We start from the raw sequence: 8998 nt of genomic DNA, 5'->3' as shown, positions 1-8998 counted from the left end.
ATCGACAATAAAATCCCAACTATATATACTTGACAATAGCATTCCTCGTATTATTGACAGACAATAACATATCCTCACATCCTTATTGACAATAGCAGTCCTCATATCCTCACATTATCCTCACATCCTTATTGACAATAGCAGTCCTCATATCCTCACATCCTTATTTACCCATGGCTAACAGGTAGTGTTTTCATTTTCTTCTTCAATATTTTCTTACATATAAAGAAGTTATATCTATTAAATATCAAATTAACTCTAATAAAAAAAGTATCAAATTAACAGTAAATAATTACAAAGTTGTAGTAAGGTTGGTTTATTATTATTATTATTATTATTATTATTATACGAGGTTTATTATTATATTTATATATTTAGTACTTATATATATATATATATATTTTTTTTTGAGAATTAGTACTTATATAAATTATAATTAGTCCCACTTTTTTTTTGGGGATTTAAATCCGATGTTGTAGACGTAGTGCCGGTTTAGATAGCACTTTGTTTTACTTAAAGTGGTATTGCGTTTTCAGTTTTTTTTTTTTTTTTTTTTTTTAGCCGGTGTTATTGACTTTTGGGGGACAAAAAATAATGTGCATAAACAGTGTGTACTGTTTATGTACTGTTTATATACTGTTTACGCATTAAAGATATTAAAAATTGGTCTCACGATACTATTTATATATTTAAAAATTATTTTGTTACAGTATTTTTAGTAACAATTAATTTGTAGTAACAACAAACTGTATCTAAACGGACCGTAATGTTGTGGTTATCTAAGAGCAGCATGCAATACACCCCCTCCCATCAAATAAATAAATACACCCCCATTAAATATCACACCTGACTCCCCTAACCCCACTAATTTAGACAACTATTTCTTTTATGCTCCACAGCCAATCCCACTCTTAAGTTTATCTCTTAGTCTCTCTCGTTGCAGCAAAACCCAAGATAAAAAATCAGTGAGAAGCTAAAGGATATCCACCTCAATAAATAACGAACGCTCACACTCTCTTTGTAATAACGAAGGATATCACGGTTCTATTTTTTTTTTACCTATATTTCATTTTTTTGCTCTTTTTGTTGTAATTGTTGTTGTTCAAAACTACAGTTTTTTGATCTATCATCAAGCGTTCCAATAACCGGTTCCCAAACCCAAACCCTTCAGCAGCCCCCTGCCAAACCCACCACACATACACCACCAGCCTTGGCCATGGACGGAAGGAGCCATAAGAAAGGTGCCGGAAACACCACCAAAGTATGAGAAGCGCTGATGCTGCTGTCAGTCACCCATACACCAACGTTTATTCTGTAACAAACCGCTGAATCACAAGACTAGATCTTCTGCTAAAACATTTGAAAATTTGAGGGATTTTTTCATCATTATCTATGGAAGTCGCTAGGATTTTCTCACTTAGAAAAATTGTTTCAGGTACGAAGCTCATGAATTAAAAGTACACAAGTTTTGGCGAAAAGTTCTAATTCTAACATGAAAGTTTTTTTTTTTTTTTTTTTTTTAAAACCCTCATTTATCTCACAGATCTACATCTCATTAGAAAGTTAACTCGGTAATTTTAATTCTTTGTTTCTATTCCAAATTCTACAATTTGCACTGTCTGGTCTTTGAGAAAGTGTAAGAAAAGTTCACTTGGAAGTTAATTTTTATCTGGGTACGGCTTTTTTTTTTTTTTCATATGTTTACTTAAAACCCAGGTGGAGCATCGAATAGGAATAGCCATGTTTTGTAAAATTTATCTACCTAAGTTTTTTCTTTTAAATCTCAAATTTGAAAAACTAAACCAAGGAAAATGCTGGAATTAGATTACATTTTCCTCAGTTTCTCGGAATTAATCGGTGGCCACTTTGACAGCTTCGACACCATTCTGATGGATTCTCGCCGTCTGTTGCAAATTTTATTGTTACTTGGATCTTTTCTTTGTTTAATAATTGATATTCATTTTTTATTCTTAATCCGCGTCAACTCAGATGAAGCTGTGACCTCAACTAACAAATTGAAGGCTTTTATTTTGGCTGCTTTTTATGTCTGGGTTTTTCATTTTTTTAAAGATGATTTGGATCATTTTTTTTTTTTTTGTTTAATAATTGATTTTTTAACTTTTGTTTTCTACGACTTTCAGCTTAAAAACTGCTGCGATCGAAGCGGGGAAACTAATTTCTGAAGCACTTGTTTACGTACTGAAAAGGTTTGGGTTCCCCTTCGTTTTTCAATTTTGCAAATTTGATTGTTATTTGCCTTTTAGTTTTCTACAAGTTTCAACTTAAATTCAGCAGTTAATTTATAGAAGGTTTCAATTTTGGAAGCTATTTATCACCTATTGAACAGATTTGGGTTCTTGTATAAATATGTTCTTCATGTATGTACTTATATGTGCTTGTATAGCTCATTGAACTTAGGGGCTAGCTTCTGGATATGCATAATTTGGGATTATTTAGATGGGTTAGATGAAGCATATTATTATGTCTATTATATTTATTAATATGTAATTGTTAAAATTATTAGTTGAAGTTGGAAGGAAAGTTTATTGTTAACTATCTGTTTCATGGCTGTATAATTGATTTTTTTTTTTTTTTTGTATGTTTCTAAATTATTGCTTAATTCACGGTATTAGAGAGTTAATTTTTCTTTCTTTTTTGGTTAAATTGATGTAGTTGTTGAAGATTAATTTGTTACTACTTCAAAATTCTTCAAAGGATCTGGGTGTGAAATTCAATTAAAAGAAAAATAGTTTGTTTTTGAAGGTTTAGTTATATGTGTCCTTAGGTTATAACGGTTTTTAATATGGGTTTTTTTTTTTTTTGATAAGTTTAATATGGGTTTTTATTTAACAAGTTATTGGTCAATTTTGTATTTAAAGGTAAAATTTACCAGAACTTACAAAACACGAAACGGACCAGAACTCGCTAAATAAAATCTCATTAAAAAAAAAAAAAAAAAAACTGTTTTAACCCAAGGACACAACCGGACCTTTAAAAGCACATGACTTTTACTTCAACTGGGCTTTAAGCATGGCCCCACAAATAAATCTTGAATATGCGAATTTGTAAATTAGTAACATATTAATGCTTCATAGCTGCATCAGATTGGAAAAAAAAGTAATATTAAAGCTGATAGATTTCTATCTGCCAGGAATGAAGGACTCTCTTTCATTGAAGAATTTCTCAAACTTCTTAGTGCCCTCAAGATAATTCTAATTGCCTTAATTGGTTTACTCTTTCAAGGCTTGGCTGCCTCACCACTTCATACACACTCTAATATCATCTTGCCATTCATAGCAGCCACAATCGTCTATCAGATTGCATACATGGTGATAAAACTACAAGCTCAAGGCGCTGGTCCCATATGGAGGTTCATTTGTGTGGTCTCTGGAATTATTTCTATTGAGCTACTCTTCGCAATATTCTTGACTCCCTTTCAGCTAATGAAGGTTCATTTATACCTAATAAGCCTAATGCTAGGGGAGTGCTGCCTTTTTTACACACTTAATTTAGTACTCAATTGTACATATTCAGATGGAAACCAGACAGAAGCCATGAACTCCACATCTCACACACAGGGCCAGCCTTAGAAATTTTGAGGCTTTAAAAAAAAAAAAAAAAAAAAAAAGGAAAAATTGCAATTTACCCACCTATAGTTTGGCCCGTTTTAACAATGTCCACCCTTGGTTTGAATATTTTCAGGTCACCACTCCCGAAACTCCACTATTATCAAATCAAGCGGTTACAAGTAAAGGAATCCCAAGTACCTTACCAACCTACAGTTGAACCCTTACCCCAATACCCAATTGGACTTGATCTGTAGTGACAGTCTCCACCTTTGATGCACGGCTCCCAAGTACGTGACTAACCAATGCACGGATCCAAGTACGCGACTTCAGAACACCAACTGAGGAAGAATGGTTGGCTGCAAAGTTCTTCAGTTCATCCTTTATGATGAATAGCAGGAAGATGCTTGGTTACAAAACTCTATGGTGCAAATACACAGCAACTTTTTGATGGAAGATGAACTAGGTCAAAAACTTCGTCTGTTGATCACAATTTGCTTGAACAGAGATTGCTCAATGATAATGCAACTTGTGTCACCCTTGACGGCTTTTAAAATAATCCTTTTATATGTTTAGGGTTAGAAGAAAAGAAGGCCCAAAAACATATTTACGGATCCCAAGAAAATCAGATTGGAAATCTGAATTTTTAAATCTTGACAAATAGCAAGTGTCGAGGTAGTTGTCGAGAAGGTGTCGAGCTTTAAAAACCTTGCACTTCAGCTTGCTTTCTCTTGGACAGACTTGATGACTTCAACACTTGACCTTGAAACATTGTTTCTTGAAGTATTAAAAACACCTAGAACTACCCAATTACAAGTAGAGTGCGTTTTGTCAAAGGATTAGCCAATTTACATAACTAAGTGACATATGTTCTTAATCAAGTTAAAACATATATGTCCTAACAAGCTTTATGAATAACCCTAATTTGATTTTTTTTGTAGGATGATGAACCTACTTATAAATACTTTAGGTGGTTGGATGGCAAAACCTGTAAGTGTGGATCTGAAGTTGCACCCATTGTCCTTGTAAGATTCAGTATGTACAAGAATCAAGCAAGAGTTGCAGAGGAAAAGGAAAAAGAGGCTAGTGATAGGGAAACAGCAACTATTGAGAGGGAAAACAAAGCCAAGCGAAGATTGTGAATGTTGTACATCAATTGGGTAGGCAAGGACATGCACCCCACAAGATTCTGTTTACATCAATTGAAGAAGCATAAAGAATTATGTTTTAAAGTAAGATCATTCCATAAATATATTATTGCCAAATATTAATGGCTAAACACTATATATAATACTGCCATACATATATAACACTGCCAAGTTTCATTTAAGCAAGAGTACCATTCCATACTATATAACAAGCATTGTTAAAAAAAGTGGACTCCACCAAACATTAATGGCTAAACACTGCCAAATTTCATCTACATAATAGGCTGTTTTGTCCCCACTAAGACAACAACAAAATAACTTTACAATATAAAGTTCTGCACAATAATAAAAAAACAAAAAAGTGGTGACATGCCACTATCAACTAAACAATTGCCCTTGTCCTTGCCACAATAACCAAAAAAAAGAAAAGAAAAGTAAAGTAAAGTTCCTGCTTGCACATTCTCCAATTTTCATTTCCCAAATACCTTGCCTTTGTCCTTGCCTTTACCCCTGCCTGTTGAGAACATTGCACCAGATGTCTCAGGTCTTAATCCACCTCCTCTCCCAACGACCCTTGGTGGTACCAACCCTCTTTGAGGCTGCAAAATACATAGAAACTCCATATCAAGATCTAATTATGTAAGTATAAAGGGTAGTGTTTGTGTTTGTGTTTGTGTATATACCTGAGGAGTATGAGAGATAGGCTGGCTGCATGAGAACCATTGAGCAGTGGGTACTTTGCTTGGTGGTCTGCTTGAAGTTGAAGCAGATGTTTGGGCTGGCTGTGTGTAGGGTTTGCCCGTTGGTTGCCTCAGTGGTTGCTTTTGTGGCTGGTTGACTAGTTGACTTGCTTGATGGGTAGTTGGCTTTCTTATTGAATGGCTAGTTACCCCATTTGTTGGTTGATTGGTTGTTTAGTTGTCTGCTACTTTGGTTGACTGGTTGGTCTTAGCCTTCTTGTTTGCTAATCTTGGTTGATTTCCTTGCTTGCTCATTGGTTGGCTGCCTTGCAAACCTTCTTAGTGGTTGCCTAGGTGGCTGGCTGGTTGCCTAGTTGCCTGCCTGGCTGGTTGGCTGCCTGCCTGCCTACTTGGTTGGCTACCTGGTTGGCAAACCATGGTGGCTGCCTTGCAAACCTCCTTGGTGGTATCAATGGTGGCTAGTTGGCTGGCTAGCTGGCTGGCTAATTGGCTGACTGATTGACTGGCTAGCTGGCTGGCTGGCTAATTGGCTGACTGATTGACTGGCTAGCTGGCTGGCTGGCTGGCTGACTGACTGGTTGGCTGCTCGTTCCTTGTCCTTTTTGTCCCTACAAAAAGAATTGCCTTGCATCAGAAATATATTTGTAATATAATTGTCATAGTGAACACATTACTACTTACAAATTTTTTTTGCCTCTCAAGTCTCTGCCTCCTTTGCCATGGTGTCTCACCAGTTATTCCAGCCTTACACCTTCTTGAATTATGCCCCTCCTAATGGCAAAACCCACATTTTATAGGTCTATATGACCTAAAGACTTTGTATGGGTTGTTTGGCTCATCTGCATCTTTCTTCCTTTTCATTAGTGGCCTGCCTGGAGGCTTGTACACAATTAGAGCAAAAGGGGCAAGTTGGCTCGTTTCAACCCATTCATCTTGGCCAGGCAGTGGGGTAATCATCTCTTTATATGTAGCCACATAGGCATCCTTTCTAAAGCATGAATGCACATAATCCTCAGGCCTCTCTAGGTTCTTATAGATTGCTGCAACACCATGTTTACATGGGATTCCTGTCAAATCCCAAACTTTACAAGTACTACACTTTTTGCTGAGCTTAACCACATGTCTCTCATACTCATTATCAACCTCATATATATAGCAAGCTAATGGAATAGCAGAAAATGGCTTAGAATCAACTTTCAACTACTCAAGCTTCTGCACTATATTTGGACAGAGGTCACTAGTGAATTTTTCAATCCCAGTCCTCTTACTGTACATTCTAGTCATTAACCTAATCCTAATCCACTCTAGCATGGCAATGATAGGCTTATCCCTAGCTTCTAGTATCATAGAATTAAATGAGTCACTAAGATTGTTCACATAACAATCAGAGATGGCCCTTGGAGTGAAATATGACTTGGTCCATTGGGTTGGTTAGATATCTACTACATACTCCTATGCTTCTCTATCCAATTCCTTCATCTCTTGCATTCTTTTTTCAAACTCCCTAACTGTTGCTGCTGCAGCACACCTCTATAATGCAGCCTTCAATTCTAAACCCTTGAAAGTTAACTTAAAGTTGTTGTAAATATGTTTCACACAAAATCTATGTTCCACTGTTGAGAACAACATCTCCATGGCAGGTATCAATCCCTGGTTATGATAAATACAATCAACAATGAACACCATCAGCCTAAGAATAAAAACAAACAAGTATAAAGCAGAAATGAACAAAACAAGTATTACCTTCTGCCTATCTAAAATGAACACCAGATTCAGCTCATCTGGCCTCCCAATATCATCTGCAAATGTTTGTAAAAACCACACCCAAGAATCCTTGTTTTCTTGCTCAACTATACCTAGTCCAACAGGAAAAATATTGTCATTCACATCCCTTGCAGTTGCTGATAATATATGTCCACCAAACTTACCCTTCAAGTGGCAACCATCTAATCTTACAAGTGGCAACCATCTAATCTTACAAGTGGCCTACACCCCCCCAAGAATCGAACTTTCTGTGCATTGTATCTCACATACATCCTCTTGAACTTGGGTTGTGTGTTAGGCTCAGTAATCTCAATTTGCAGGATCACCTTACTCCCCACATCAGTTACTCTTATCATCTCTGCATAGTCCCTAAGCTTCCTATACTGCAACCTCTCATCGCCTAGTATGAACTCTCTAGCTTTCCTCTTAGCTCTGTACACCTGATTTATGCTTAAGTCAACATTTACATCCTGCATGACTCGATGCTTCACACTATAAACTGCCCAATCAGGGTTTTTGTTGAAGTCCTCCATGTATTTCCTAGCCATATATGTAGAAGTGACCTGGCTATGCTTGAATGTCCTCCCACATGTACAAGTTGGAACCATGGTCTTTATCTGGAAGGTTAACTCCCCTGCAATCTGTGATGCGTATACCCTCCAACCACAGTCATACTTGCAGTGTACAAAAACTTTGGTCTTCTCATTAAGCTTGAACTTAGTGTCCACAAACTTTCTCACTGCATATTCCCTCAAGGCAACCCTAAACACCTTAACATTTAGGAACTTCATACCTTTGCATAACTGAGGGTTACTCATGTCAGTGTTCTCATTAAACTCTGGATATGTCACCCTTTCATCCTCATCCTCTAAACTGTCTATGCTCCTAGCGTCATCATCATCAAGGCTTTTTTAGCCTAATTATTATTATCACCAGCTTAATCACTGGCAGCAACTTCTGGTCTCTTCCCATTATCTATAAATTATTCTCTCACACCATCTCCCTCATTTACATTTTCACTATCTCTTTGATGCTCTCTCATATTGGGCACCTCATTATTCTTAGCACCAAATATGTCATCAGGATAATCTAGTCCTTCATACCCTTCCTCTAGCCAATAAAGTTCATCCACATGAACATCTTCACTACCAACAGTTTTCCATGGATAGCATAGTCATCCACATGCACAGCTCCACCAATACTGTCATCCCTTAAACCCTCAACAGGTTCTTCACTAACATCATTTTGGTCAACCACAGACTCCCTAACAGTATTGGTCACCTCCTCACAATTAGGATCATCATCAGTATCATCATCTTCATCATTCATTTCCCATGACTGGTCTACTGCAATTGGTTGATCTGGTTCAGTTATAGGTTTTTCAATAGTAATTGGTTCAACTTCAGGTTCTACATAAAGTGTGATTTCATTTGTTAGCCATTCAACATGTAGTTCACACATGTTGGTCACATCCTCATCTGAAATAATTAACCTTAACCCTTGCTCTAAGTCACCACCAGGTATTAAATAATAAATCCTATTGTTAATGGGTCCCCCAACCTAAACACAAATGTCTTGTATCTCAAAATGGCTTAGTAGATCTAGATCAACATTAGCCATTATAGATACCTCAACAACTACATACTCTAAACCAAGGTTCCACTCAAAATTCCCACTTTGGTGAATAGTAAAATCAAAACGAATTTTAGCAACCATCTATAGGGTTTAAAACACATGCACAAACAATAGTAATTAAATACATAACCAACATATGCATAGAGACAACACACAAAAGAAAAATAATTTCAGTTGCACACTA

At 36.4% G+C, this 8998-nt stretch overlaps 1 long non-coding RNA gene across 1 annotated transcript; it reads left to right on the top strand.

The window, feature by feature from the left end:
• The first annotated feature begins 838 nt into the window (after window positions 1–838).
• LOC112009379 (uncharacterized) lies at window positions 839–3635 on the top strand. The gene is made up of 3 exons (XR_010623866.1): window positions 839–1435; window positions 2142–2207; window positions 3152–3635. It is a non-coding gene; the product is annotated as an uncharacterized LOC112009379 (long non-coding RNA).
• Window positions 3636–8998: the final 5363 nt, after the last annotated feature.

The sequence above is a fragment of the Quercus suber genome, unplaced genomic scaffold (assembly GCF_002906115.3).
Source record: "Quercus suber isolate HL8 unplaced genomic scaffold, Cork oak 2.0 scaffold_374, whole genome shotgun sequence".
NCBI lineage: Eukaryota > Viridiplantae > Streptophyta > Magnoliopsida > Fagales > Fagaceae > Quercus > Quercus suber.
The sequence above is the reverse complement of the archived record's forward strand: the minus strand, read 5'-3'. Positions and strand labels throughout refer to the sequence as shown.